The sequence below is a fragment of the Mastigoproctus giganteus genome, chromosome 7, assembly GCF_048544385.1.
Source record: "Mastigoproctus giganteus isolate SK-2022 chromosome 7, ASM4854438v1, whole genome shotgun sequence".
Classification (NCBI taxonomy): Eukaryota; Metazoa; Arthropoda; class Arachnida; order Uropygi; family Thelyphonidae; genus Mastigoproctus; species Mastigoproctus giganteus.
This window is the reverse complement of record NC_143581.1, coordinates 177,170,709-177,182,757: the sequence shown is the minus strand read 5'-3', so window position 1 is coordinate 177,182,757 and position 12,049 is coordinate 177,170,709.

Sequence of the window (12,049 nt, the reverse complement as noted above, 5' to 3'; positions counted from 1 at the left end):
TAGGTATGTGATTGACATTATCATAGGAATGGTTTTGCCACGTAATTTAAGATGTCAGCAAAATTGTGCCGTGGTTAACTGTCTTATGGCTGAAAGAAGCATAGCATGATTATGCATCTTGATCTCTGTACTCGTGTCGAAGATCCTAAGTTCCTTTCCAACGACGTAACGAGTGATTAATCTTGGATTTAGCCCATTGATCTGGAAACAAAGCAACGATCGTCCCAATAAAAGAATTGCAGGATATAATAATTTACGACAAAACGAGGGAGTCGGCTACCCCGACCTTCACACGGTCGGAATTCTTGGTTTTTTTTTTTTTTTTGTAATTAGTATTCATTTATTTTATTTTTATTTATCTATTATTATTATTTTTTTGTAATTAATTTTTTTGTAATTAATTCCTTTTTAGTAATTAATAATTATAACTTGGTTTGTAAAGAGCTCTCTACTATTATCACGGTATGTGAATTTTCAGGGCGTTCGCATATACAGTAGATTTTCAAAACAATGGCACCTTCGGGGATTCAAGATGCCGTTATTTCGATTTTTCCGTTATCCAGAAAGTTTTATTTTTAATATATTTAATGCAGAAATAATGAAGCTAAATAAGAAATAGGGAGATTAAGAATGCAACTTCATTAACTGCACATAAAAGACAAACATGCTGACGATCCAATGTTATATTCTGCCATTAATACACTCCTACTTACGTCCGTTCTATTATTATCTCAAGTTTGTCACTAAGCTTTGATGTTCTTAGTTATTCTTCTTTTCTTCTCTGTATGAGGTTTATTAACTTTAGGAGCCATAGCTAACCTAGCCATGCTGTCCGTCTCTTTTGTTTTTTTTTAACTTGGTCTTCGTCCAGGACGCTCAGGCGTTCCTGGCGGAGACCAGTCAGAGAATAAAGGGCAGCCTGACTACCTCCTAGCGGTGTGTGCGGGCAACGTGGGGTCCCGCCCTGGGTCCTGCGGCCAAATGCCAGGACACCCAACAGAACCTAATGCAATATGGAACCTGCTCACTACTAATCATCTAAAACCAGCGATCGCAAGAATAACCCCATGTGGATGCGGATCTTCCCGATGAAGAGAACCGCAGCCATTGCTAACAGACTAACAACGGACCTGACCAGTGTTCATAGCTGATGACAAATCTGGATACCAAACGCTACCAATGACAGAGAAGACCGACGAAGATAGAGAAACTCCAAGTTGCTGCCTCAACGGAGCCATATTGGCTCAAGGCTCTGCACTCTCTTGTGCAGTGCAATTCTTTTACTCCCACACCCGGCAGGGGAGGGAGGTGACGGCTTGCTGTCTCCTCTCTTCCCTGCCACATCTCCTTCCCTCTGGTGAGGCATGGGCATGCCTCACTGAATAATTGGGGGTCACCCTCTTCTTCCTATTTCACCCCCAGCCTCCACTCTTCCCTCCCAGCACTTTCTCTTGCACAGTGTATAGCCCTACACGTCCAAATTTAAAATACATCAAAAAAATTTCGCCCAACCTTTTAGGCACTTCAGAAACAGGCCTTCAGCGTCAAACCCCATATTAGCGCTTTAATGTAAGTGAATTAAAATCAACCGCGGTCGTTCCAATTTTATTTTAGGTCCTAGCCACTAAAATCCCAGGAAAGTAAGTGGCAGGACCTGCCAGAGTACAATTGACTCAATGGTAACACCCGGCTAGCCTCCACGTGGCGAGGTATGGGCAACGTCGGGTCCCATTAGGGGCTGCCTGGCGGCCAATAAGCCGGATAAACAATGGGCACAACATATAACACTACTCATGACCCACACACTTCTAAATCTCTGGCTTTGACAGGGTACTTTCACCGATACATAGAACATTCGCGGAGATGAGAGAAATCCCAGGAGCCGCTAGACCCTCAATATACCTCATACCTCATACCTCATACAACAGACAACACTTTTCTGGCATTTACAGTAGTACTGTATTTCTTCCCAGCGTACATAATGGCGCAGATGCCAAAAATCACAGGCGGCGCCTGACCATAACACTATGCACAGTTCTCCATCTGTCTCTATCTTTTCCCCCCCAGTCTTCAGTCTCCCTCCCCTTCTCTAACTTACAACTAGCGTCCGAATCAACTCCAAATTGCTGGAGCCCTCCACCCAAAAACTTAATAACATCAAATCGCCCAACTAGTACTCCTTTTGTTTTGGCTGATCCCTGTCTATAGCGGGTTTCTTTTTCTTTTTCATTTTTTTAGGTCCTTGCCACTGAAATCTCAGGAAATTAGGTGGCAGGACCTGCCAGAGTAAATAACTATTATACTGGTATACCCGGTCTGCCTCAATGGGGTGGAGTGGGGCAATGTTGGGTTTCATTAGGGGCCCAGCGGCTAAATGACTAAAAGAACAACGATACACGACACTACACATATACAAAATCCATACACTTTTAAACCTCTGGCATTGACAGTGTTCTCTTTCACACCCACAATGTACAGCACGCGGAGATGGGGAAAACCCCTGGTGCCGTTTGATACTAAACACACTCTACACTCTACTCTGTCCGTCTGCAGTAATGCCTTGACTCCCAATGAGCGAATTTGAATAAAATTTTTATATTTAGCTCTTTTAAAAAAGATTTGTTCGGCCATCCTAATCATTAAAATCGAACAAATACAAATCTGGAAATTATTAATAACAAACAGAAATCCGGCAATTATATTACAACTCAACTTCAGATCGAAGCTAGGGTAATAAGCATGAATGCCAAACATAATTCGTACAGTTCTTTCTATATTTACTGCCAGCAAACAGATCCTGATCAATTACTGAAATATCACTATTGACCTCTGGGAGTCATTATTCGCCCCTTCTATGGAAGATCTCTTCAAGGATCTACCGCTCATCTGCCAGTGATCCAGCTTTCGGATCGAGTGGGCACGATTAGCAATCCGCACGCTTTCCAGAGATTCTGGAATCCCCACCAGGAAGTATGTCTGCACATGATTTATCTTTCTCTTTTTCTATCGGAATCTGAAACATGCAAAGTTCTATTGAAAACATCTTGCCTTACCACTTGCCAGCCATTAATCCAAACAACTTACACTGTGCTGCCACTTTATTAGGTACACCTACCTAGTAGCGTGTTGAGAATCCTTTAGCCTCCAAAACAGCCTGAATTCGTCTAGGCATGGATTGAAAAAAGATGCTGAAAACGTTGTGCAGGAATGGACTACCATGCAGACATGAGTGTGTCACGCAGTTCCTTGAGATTCGACGGAGGTGTAGGCCTGCAGCGAACAGCTGTTTCCTGCTCATCCCAAAGATGTTCAATAGGATTGAGATCCGCGGACTAAGCGGGACACTGCAGCAAATAAAAGTCATTGTCATGTTCCTGGAACCATTCCGTAGTGATTCGGGCTTTGTGCACTGGCGCATTATCTTGCTGGAAGTAACCATCTGACTGAGGATAAACTGTCAACATGAACGGATGCACTCGGTCAGTAACGATGTTTAGGTACGATGTGGCATTCAGACGTGAATCTATGGGTATCAATGGACCCAACGTGTGCCAAGAAAACATTCTCCACACCATAACACTCCCCCCCCCACCACCTTGCACAGTAGTCGTCAGACATGACGAGTCCATGGATTCATGTTGTTTTCGCCAAATTTTGAGCCTTCCATCAACATGATGCACCAGGAACTTCCTCTATATTCCAGCGCTGGTGTTGTTGTGCGCAAAGGAGGCGTGTGCTCTCTTGTTCTTCATTGATAACAAAGGAACGCGATGTGGCCGTCGGCTGTTGTAGCCCATTCGCGAGAAAGTGCGACTAGTGGTCCGTTGCGATATTTTGTTCTGTGCACCAAGGTTGTATTCTGAAGTGATGTGCGACATTGTGGCCCGTCCGTTTCTTTGCACAATTCTAGCCATCCTCCTTTGACCTCTCTCATCAACAAGTGATTTTCTTCCACAGGTTCGTTGCACCATTCTCGATACACCCCTGACACTGTGGTGCGTGAAAAGTTCAGAACTGCCGTTTCAGAGATGCATTGAACAGCACATCTTGCACATACTATCAATGCCACATTCGGAGTCCGTTAGATCACTCCTTTTCCCCATTATTGCTACAGTTTGTACGCTTAACTGATACTAGAAAGGTTGTTCTGTTGCATTTATATCCACAAATGTGGTCATCTGACTTGCAACGTTGTGGGACAAGCCATTTGTGTGCACAGCAGGGGTGTACCTAATAAAGTGGCAGCACAGTGTACGCCTTAATGCTGCATCAAAAGATACAATTACTATATTCTAAATGAATGCTCGCCGCCTTGTGAAACATTATGATGAAATCCTTTCTGAACTTACAACATGGAATGTTCATCCAGAGCTGCTGGTTTTTAAGAAACCTGGTTCTCTCCTGAAGTTTCCATCCAAATTCCTGACTGTTCACTTTTCACAATTGTAGATGTGCTTGAAAAGGTGGTGGAGTTGCTATTAATGTTCACAATCCTCCCCTTCTCAAATCAGCCAGTTCAAGCTTGTGAATTCATTATTATCTGCATTGCTTCTTTGGTGATTGGGTGTCTATACCGCCCTCCTTCAGCTTCTCTAATAATCCCTAGTATTGTCGCTGTTGTGGGTATTATTGTATCAGGCAATCATGTAACCAATCACTGCCTGCAATAAAAAACTTTCTTGTAACCCTTGGCACTGTTCTAGCTCACTTTAAAAGCAAATCCCTTAGCATTTTACTTTGGAGACTACAACATTAACATTCTTTAAAGCTCTTCCTCTCATGTGAAAGACCTCCTAGATATTATTACTTCTAATGGTTTCTCTCTTCTTACTGGTGGAGATATCCCAACAAGAAATGGAAAATCCTACAATTCCCTTCTTGATTTCGTAATTAGGGACTGCTTAATCACATACATATGCAATACTTGATGCTGCTGTTTCTGATCACCTTCGCATTTTAACGTAACTGAAAATGAAGTAAATGAATCTGACAACATCCACGCTTTCAAATCTCTGACTGCAGGCTCGCTCCCTTAATGTGTTTTTCTATGACCTCCAGCAGTCTTCGTGGCAGGAGGTACTTGCAACAGATGATCCTAGAAGTTCTACTAACTGCTTATTTAAGCATATCCTAAATTGTTATGAAAAATGAGTACCGAATGTCGGGTGCTCAATAAAAAATATTCATGACAAGAAGGAAAGTATGCCCGTTCATCTCAAATAAAATTCATAACATGTTAAAAAAAACAGATAAACTAGAACGAATTGCCAGAGAAGCACAAAACAAGGAAGACAAAAAAAAAGTACACAGTGTACAGAAACAAACTCACTGAATGCATTCAGTCAGAGAATAGAAAATTTTATAATTCCCAGCTTGCAGGCATCATAACAAGCAAAGAAAAATAGGCATTTTTGAACAAACTATTACCTGGAATGAAACTGAAACCTAAAAACTTCATTGGAGATAAGACTGAGATTAACATGCTCATTTCAGAAGACGATAAAAAAGTCTCAGCCTTTAGTAACAACTTCATCTCAAGTGTGAATAAGCTTATTCAAGATGAAGTTAACACCAGAGACAACGAAAAAAAAAAAAACCTGCTAAACGCTCTATCAGAAACTTTTTTCTCCCTTGCTTTATTCCTTGATCTAGAGATTTTAGAACCAAGGCATCAAGGTGTCAATTAAAAGTAAAGGAGCCCTTGGCTTTGATGAAATATCTGCGGGCTTCTGCGCTGAAAGGATCCTTATCTCATTCTGACCTACGGAAATATACATTTAATCTTTCCTTTCAATCGGATGAACTCAGTTTAAACAGTCATTGTCCCTATTCCAAAGGGAGCATAGCAACTCTGGTCAACAACTTTCGTTCAATAGCTCTCATCTCAGTTTTTAAAAACATTATTGGAAAAAATTCTCCACGGCAGACTCATGTATTTCCTTGAAGCTAATCAGGTGATCCATCAACAAAAATATGCCTACCGTTCAAAAAGATCCACTGACCTGGCAACAGCTGACCTTTGCTCCAAGCTCGATGATAGTTTAAATAGGACCACATTGCAATGGCACTATTCCTAGAGTTATCTAACGCTTTTGATTCGATAAATCGTAATCTGCTCATCAACAACCTCAACAATCTCAGCTTGTGAGGGAAAATAAACCTTCTCCTTCAAGATTACCAAATCAGTCTTATTCAGATATTTGTTATTTCTCCAGGGGAGTACTTCAAGGTTCACTTCTTGGACCTGTCCTATTTATTCTTTTCATCAATGAATTTCTCCATGTTCTTCCATCTACCCACGTAGTCACGTATGCTAATGATATTTCAATTCTTATCACAGATAAAGACAGACTCTAACCAGCTACAACTCAAAATCTTTGCCTTGCTCTCCATAATTCATTGTTAGCTTCATAAAAATCTTCTCATTTTTAATCCAGACAAATCCAAATACACTCGAGCTTAAAAGTTTGAAATCATCTCATTTTTCTTCACTTTCAAAGGTTTTATTAAAATAGGAACAACTTGTTTAGCAATTTTCATTAAAATATTTTCTATTATGCATAAAAATCAAAACACTTAAATAATATTTAAGAAATATATAAGACATTTCTAGAATATTCAAGAGTGTTCCAAAAAGGTGTAGAAGACATCTGAATGTAGCAGAATATTGTAGAAGATTTCTGATTGTGGTAAAATATTGTAGAAGATTCCTGAATGTGGTAGAACATTATAGATGATTATTGAATGCGGTAGAACGTTGCAGATGATTACAGAACATGGGAGTATAGTTTCAATATTTCATAAGGTTATTGGTGATTCTAAAGTGTTTTACAATAATATAAACTGAGAAGTATGAGCTGTAACTTATACAATCGAACACCCGTCATTCAAAAAGAGTGTTAGGTGTAAATTTTGTGTTTCATGATAAACACGGCAAGAAATAAGGAATTGGGCACTAAAAAAAAGTGCTATTATAACTGTGTATAAAGAAAATTATTCCATGGGAAGCATTGGGAAAAAAAAGTAGGTGCTTCATTTAAATGAGTACAAACTACCATTCAATGATTCAAAGAGACTGACAGTTTATAGGACAAACCACGATTGGGAAGACCGCACGTAATTATGGAAGCAGTAGATAAAACCATAATACTGAACGGTTTTCTAAACGCAGTCGATGACTCACTGCACCTGAAATCCCAGCTGAGTTCAATAAGAACAAAAAAATTCTAGTGTCTACATCACAGTAAAACTTCGTCTTAAACAAGTATGATTTCATGGTCGTGTAGCTGTCCGAAAACTCTTATTAAAGCCGGAAAATAGGGAGAAATGGTTGGTTTGGGCTAAGAACCATCAACATTAGACAACTGAGGAGTGTAAAAACGTACTGTGGATGGTTTAATCCAAATATAAAATGTTTGGATCCAAGCGTAGAGATTATGTGAGACGACCAACTGAATAAAGAATGGTGCCACATTGTTTGGTGCCTAAAGTCAAGTACGGTATTGGTTCTATCACGATCTAGGGTTTGTTAAATATTTCTGGAGTGGGTGACATAGTCATAATTGAAGGGATTTTAAGAAATGAAGGCTATAAAAACATTCTCGAACATAATGCAATATCTACTTGACTTCGACTTTGTGGAAGAAATTTTATATTACAATAAGACAATGACCCGAAATACAGCTCTAAGCTGTTCAGGGACTTTCTAGTAACTAAATAACAGGAGGGGGGTATTTAAAATTATGGTGTGGCCTTTTCAATGCTTAATAAAAAATCTTAAAATACTTTGTAGCGTGTGTTTTTTTTTGTTTGTTTTTTTAATATTAAACTTTACCAACCACTTGACTCAAACCCAACAGAGCTTTTATGGAATCATTTGGCCTGTCAAGTCCTTTAAAGTCTGTCCATCTTCACAAAATTTATGGGGAGCTTCCAGATCGCTTGGAACAATATCATTCAAGACACTATTATAAAATCCATGGTCCGAATGCCACTTATGTGTAAGGCAGTGATCTCGTGGATGATATTTTGATGAAAATCAATACAGTTGTTAATGTTAATCATTTCAATGAATTTTTGCTGTAAACTTTTCAATGCTTAATAAAAAATCTTAAAATACTTTGTAGCGTGTGTTTTTTTTTGTTTGTTTTTTTAATATTAAACTTTATATTGTCATAGCTAATTTTAAAAACATTGATGGAAACTGTTGTCATACACACTTGATTCTAAACTTTTATTCGGGAGTGTATAAGCGATATGTATATTAATTCCTTGGTGACTGAGAGGTATATGCCGTACCAATGAGTGTTTAGGCCTATCGAGACCTGCAAGTCAGATAACTATATAAAAGTACGAAGTGTTTCTTCTGCTATACGAACTAAGAAGTTTCTTCTGTTTAGTTGTTTTCTGTTGCAGTCGCGCTAACTAGTATCTGCTTCTAACGGTATTTTTACATTCCGTGTATTTAACAATGGCAACTTGTGTGAACAACTGAAATATAGTTTGGTACATTTCTAGTAACTAGTTGTGACGAAACAAAGGCTGTAAGGCTAGCCATACAGCTAAACTTCTCGTACCACTTCCACCAGTCGTTCTTGAGCCTCTACCATCAGATCCAGAATCTTACATTTGTGATCTAGAGAATGATATAAACTATAGCGACAAAGAATTTCACAACTCTAGACCACAGCAGTTTACACAAAATGAACTTGACGATTCCGCGAGAGATTTAAATCTACCCAAATGGCTGGTCCCAGGAACGGTCTTTTCATGATATAGCTATCATGAAAAAGAATCAGCTCGTCATTTTTTCGAAGAAGGCTGAATGATATACTGAAACTATATTCCTGCAGTTATGAACTTTTTTGGAATTTTCTATCAACTAACAGAGGGGAAGCTATTTATTGACTCATCAAAGCAAACTCTCAAAGTTCTCCTTTATAATGGAAACAAGCTAGAAGAAATACGAAAATGTTAAGTTTTGTGCCAATAGAATAGCTGAGCAAGGAGTGACCACTGAGAGAGGAAATGTAGCCACCTACATTGCAGACAGTCTCTGCAACCAGGTTCAAAGAGCATTAAAGACGAGCCCCTACTAGATAAAAAAACAAAGCACTGTTCCCTCTTCTGCATATACAGCTAGATTTAATGAATTAGTTCGCACAAGCCCTGAATAAAGAAGGAAATTGTTTCAAGTATCTTTTCATTCCCATCACTTACCTATGAAATTAAATATAAAAGTAAATGTCCATCACTTACAAAAAAAATCAAAGCAAGAATTTTTGTTGTCCATGAAATCCATGAAACAGGACCATGCTGAGGAAATGTCGCGAGCTAGGCCATAATGTCTATGTGTCTGCAATTCTGCCCAGACACGATAGGAGGGATTATATGTTAAGAGCCTTGTGGATTAACTCAAGACTTGAAGGAATCTGCAAGGCTTTAGGGGGTAAATTTCTATCAGCATGGCCCACACTTGTAGGTAGAAGGAATTTGTTTTGTAGAGACGGGATACACTTAAACAAAGGTGGTGCAAAAGTTTTTGCCAGTATTATTGAGGATACCTTAAAGGTTCAGGGAAACTGCTAGTTAGGGGGGATGTGGGTAATACTGACACGCGTTTATCTGATAATATTGGTCAATCTAACTCTTGCACATACCGTAAGAGTTCTTATCTGTTACCCCAACTGGGCGTATTATCTAGATGTTCTGGGGGCAAAGACGTTTCACGTGCGCAGGTAGCTAATATCAGGGACGAGAGCCTAAAAAACTTCAAGGGTTGTGTTAGGGTTGTTAAATATACAAGAACAGTAAATCTTAATTGTTTATACAGTAACGTTAGAAGTTTCGTCAATAAAATGAGCGAATTCGAACTGCTGGTTAAAACAAGTAACGCGGACATAATAGGGCTTACAGAGACGTGGTGCCACCCGGAAATTGGGGATGATGAGTTTCAGTACGGCTTGTATAATGTATTTAGGAAGGATAGGTTAGATAGAAGGGGTGGTGGGGTAATGCTTCTTATCAGAAGCAGCCTGAGTGCGACGATAGCTTTCCCGGATTCAGACGTTTCACATGCTAGTATAGAGTCTGTATGGTGTGAGATAGTTGGAAACAAAGGTATAATGCGAGTAGGAGTAATGTACAGACCAGGTGATTGTGAAGATTATGACAAAAGCCTCTACATGCAAATGGAATGGGCAAGTAAGCGTCAATGCCTTATTATGGGTGATTTCAATTTGCCTCTAATTGATTGGAATAAATGGGAAGGAAACTCGACATGGGGAACAAAATTTTTAAATCAACTAGATGACTGTTATTTGTATCAACATGTCAGGGAAAGTACTAGAGAAAAGAATATCCTAGACCTCATCATCACCCATGAATCGGATGACATAACAGGACTGACAGTAGAGGAACCAGTAGCAGGAAGTGATCACGGAGTTCTACGGTGGATGATGACGAGAGAGGTAGCAGAAGTAAAAGGCAAAGGAATGGGTTTTAATTTCAGAAAAGGAAATTACGATGCCTTAAGGTACTACATGGCCTCTATTACCTGGGGAGATATCGCGCAAAGAATGAATACAATTGAACTGTGGTACGCTTTTAAAACATTAATCACAGATGCCTTGAATGCGTATATACCATTAAAAAAATACTCCACGAGGAGGGTTCCAAGCTGGATGACTAGTGAAGTTGCCGCATTACTTGAGCAGAAAAAGGTGGCATGGAAAGGTTACAGAACAATAAAAAGTACCGAAGCCTATAACAGCTACAAGGTGATGTGTAATAGAGCCACAGAAAAGGTTCGACAGGCAAAGGCAGTTTATGAGAAATTACTAGCAAACAGAACAAAGAGGGGGGATAAAGAATTCTTCACATATATAAATGCCAAGAAGAGCAGGACAAACCAGATCGGACCTTTACGTAAGGGAAAGGGGATAGTAATAATTACACCAGCTGCCGTTGCAGATGAACTCAACAGTTATTTTGCATCGATATTTACAAATGAAAAGCCTTTCGTGGCAAAGGGAAATTGTGGGAGCGAAGTTAAAAAATATGTAATTAATGATATTGAAATTTCGCAAGATTATTTAATGAAAAAACGTTCGAGCCTACAGACCAGTAAAGCTCCTGGAGTTGATGGAATATACCCTATAATCTTAAGAGAGGCGGCAAGCGAGTGCATTGAACCATTGAGGCTAATTATGCGAGCATCATTAGACTCTGGGGAGATTCCCTTGGATTGGAAAAGTGCAAATGTATCTCCCATACATAAGGGTGGCTCTAAAAGTGAAGTTGGAAATTATCGACCTGTCAGTCTGACTTCAGTAGTAGGGAAAATCATGGAGGCAATGATCAAGGGTGGAATTCAGGATCATTTGGATCGAATTGAAATTCTCAATGATACTCAGCATGGTTTTGTAAAGGGAAAATCATGTTTAACAAATCTGGTTCGCTATTTCGAAAGGGTCACTCACGAGCTGGATTTAGGGAATAATTTCGACATTGTTTATTTAGATTTCAGCAAAGCTTTTGACTCAGTCCCACATGAGCGGTTGCTTTATAAGCTGGAACAGGTTGGAATCACTGGGAAAATCCTTAGATGGATAGAAGGATGGCTTCAGGGCAGGAGGCAGAGGGTTGTGATAAATGGCTATTCCTCAGATTGGGTTGATGTAAGAAGTGGGGTTCCCCAAGGATCAGTATTAGGACCACTGTTGTTTTTAATTTTCATAAACGACATTGATGAAGGGATAGAGGGCGTGATGTCTAAATTTGCAGATGATGTTAAAATTGGGAGAGTAGTTAATGATCACTGTCAAGCTGAGCTTCTTCAGAGAGACCTAGATAGACTTCAGGAATGGTCAGAAAAATGGCAGCTGTGCTTTAATCCAACAAAGTGTAAGGTATTACACCTGGGAAACAGTAATCCCAAAAAAACTTATTCACTTGGTGGAGTTCAACTAAAGCCAGTACTAGAGGAAAGGGACTTGGGTGTTACGATACGGTCAGACATGAAATTCTCTGAGCATTGTAAACAGGTTGC